Consider the following 3,337-nt stretch of genomic DNA (forward strand, 5'->3'; position numbering starts at 1 on the left):
TATAATCTATATATGATAAGATACATAGAGTATATTATGTTTTAATTCAAAGTTTGTGTTTGAATTAACTAAAATGATAAATCTGAAATCTAAAAAGAATTCTGTATTTTGAGCATTGAATGAATAAAATATCTAATTTTCAATCTGTTTCCTGTCAAAATTGCATAGCAGAGCAATGAAACTTTCTTACAAAAGCATTCCCACGATTTATAGATTTGACAAAGAATGTTTCTACAAATGTATTTATCTATGCTTAAGATCCAGCCATGAATATAATAGAGCACAAAGGGGCCAAAGACATGAAAATTTCCTAGACATTACTAAATATCCTTAAGGAGTGAGCCATTGGGCCTAGGGGCTCAGGATCCTAATCTTTGAGGACATCAAGGTCAACTGGCACAAAACAGTTCAAAAAGAAAATAGTCTCTATCCTACTTTGGTGAGTTGTGATTGAAATTTTACAAGCTTGTGAGTGACTAAGATGCAACTAATGGTCTCTCCCACCAACAGCAAAGAAGAGTGAAGAAAATAAAGACAGATTGAAACAATTAGTCCAGTCGACTAATGGACCAATGGAACATCAACTTCCACAGTCCTGAGACCAGAATTAATTGGGTCCTGGCTCCAACTGACAACTATTCTGAAAGGGCTAGTACTAGAAGGTCTGCGATAGAGTGAAAGAACACCATGGGACAAACTCAAAATCATTAAAAAAAAGACTACTCTTGTTGGTTAGATGTTGGCTCATAGAATAAAGACTATATTCCTTAGTAACTTTTCAGACCTGAAACTGGGCTCATCTTTTCAGCCAAACAATAAAATCCCACTGCCATCAAGTTGATTTTGACTCATAGTGAGCCTATAGAATGGAGCAGAATTCCTTGATGGAGTTTCTGAGACTGTAAATATTTACAGGAGACAGTCTCATCTTTGTTCTGCAGAGTGGCTGGTAGATTTGAACTGCTAAACTTGTGGGTAGAAGCTCAATGCTTAGTGCACAGCAGCACCAGGGCACTTAGTCAAATAATAGACTGATATATAAGGTAAACAATAACAATCAACAGGTAAACACTCTTAAAGCAGTCAACCATTTGAGATCAAAAGGGCAGCCTTGGCCCAAGGAAGAAATTCAGAAGGGAGTATATATATATATATATCTGGTAGCATAGTGGTTACGAGTCGGGCTGCGAACCTCAAGGTCAGCAGTTTGAAACTACCAGGTGTTCTCAATATATGTATAAAACCTATATATATATATATATATTCAATTTTGCACAACATAACATATATATATATGCATGTGTGTGTAGCACTGTAGGATAAGCACAGGAATGCAAACTACAAGGTCAACAATCCAAACCTACCATCCTTTCCTTATAAACCCAATATTAGGTTGCTATGATTTGGAACAGAATAGACAACAAAAAATAAAAGCAAACTCAAAAAGGACTTACATAAAAATAATACAGTAAGAAATAACTTGCAGAAACCCTCTCTATGAATATATTATGTTGTTGTTTTTAAGTCCTTCAAGTTTATTTCTAATCATAAGGACAGAATAAGACATTGGCTGGTCCTATACCTCCATCATAATTGTTGCTATTTGAATCCATAGTGGCATCCAATGTGTCGGTCTCCTCAAAATCATAGTTGTACTTTTTAATACTTTAGATTTTCCCAGTGCAATTCACCATTTGAGTTCTTGAGTGTTGCTCCCATGGGTGTTGATTGTGGGGTTTAGTGAAAAATAAATAAATAAAAAAAAGACAAATTAATAATTTTCTTTGTTTACAAGAGTAAGTAAAAAAAAAAAATAATGCTACAAAATTGTAGAAACCTTTATTAAACCGAAGTATCTAAATGTGAAGCTCTTGTTACTTGATATATTCTCAGTCTAGGTTTATATAGTTCTGAAAGTAAATTGTTTCCACTGCTCTAACCCTTTATTGAAGTATTCTGCACCTTTTAATTCATACTACACAAGGAAATTTTATCATTCATGAAATTCTCAAATTGTATTCCTTTTAAATATTCTTTTCGTTTGGGAAACAGAAAGAAATCTGAAGAGACGGGATTAGCTCTGTAGAGTGGCAGTAGGATGATTTTCTAATGAAATTCCTGTAGGAAAACTGTTGTAGTCCTTGAAGAATGTGCAGCTATACTGTTGTGAAGGAGGAAAAATTCCTTGGTACAACTTCCCTGGCCTTTTCCTCACCAGTGCTGTTTTCAGCTTTCATAAAACATTTTCATAACAAGCAGTTTTGTTTCCTTCAAGAAAATCTATCAAGATTATTCTACTGGGATCTCAGAAAACAGTTACCATAAACTTCTGAGCTGACCTCACTGCCCTGAATTTAACTGGCCCAATAGATCCCCTTAAAAGCTACTGATTTAGTTGGCCCTTGTCCTTTGCATTGAAACAAAACAAAACAAAACACTTCCATTGGGTTGATTCTGACTCATCGTGATCCGAGATGGGGGTTTGTGAAACAGTAAATCTTTACTGGAACAGACAGCATCATCTTGGGTTTAGCAATCCAGTGCTCATCCTACAGCACCAGCAGAGGTCCTGTCCTCTATGGATGTCGTTGTTATTGTCACTGACTTGGTTCCTACTCATAAAGACCCTGTATAGTGTTTCCCAGGAGTAGCTGGTAGATTTGCAGTTAGCAGTCCAGTGCTTATCCTACAGTGCCATAGCAGGATTCCTCTCTGGATGGTATTGATAAATCCAAGATTTGTCCCAGGTTATTATTCATCCCATAAAATTGTCTTCAGTAGCTTTAATCCTGCTTAAAATACTCATAGAAAGATCATCTCTTTGAACTAGTGGATTTTGGCACAACTCTTTTGGAACACATTCCATTTATTTATTTTTAAAGCACCATGATAAGACTAAGATAAGTATATTACTGAAAGAACTTGTCTGTAGCCATCTACTGATTTTCAAAAAAATTTTGGAAACATAATTTTGTTTGGAACAAACCAGTGTATGTTTGAACTAGAAACCTAGTAGCAATGCTTTCTGATTTACCCTCCTGTCTGTCTAAAATAACACTTTATTTAATTTAATAACAACAAATTATTTTTTCAATAGAAACAGAGAAGAAAGCCAGTGGAGCAGGTGTTTTCTATAAATTGATGAATATTGTAAATCTGCTGAAAGGACCAAAAAGGTGACGTCTACTGAAATCAATGTGTTGCTGTTGTTATTAAGTGCTTTTGAGTTTTTCTGACTCACAGAAACCCTATATAATGTTTCAAACCTGCAAGTCTTTGTAGGAACAGAAAGCCTCTTCTTTTGTGTCTGAGTGGCTGGTGGGCTTAAATGGCCAAC

Source organism: Chrysochloris asiatica, unplaced genomic scaffold, assembly GCF_000296735.1.
Source record: "Chrysochloris asiatica unplaced genomic scaffold, ChrAsi1.0 scaffold00063, whole genome shotgun sequence".
Taxonomy (NCBI): Eukaryota; Metazoa; Chordata; class Mammalia; order Afrosoricida; family Chrysochloridae; genus Chrysochloris; species Chrysochloris asiatica.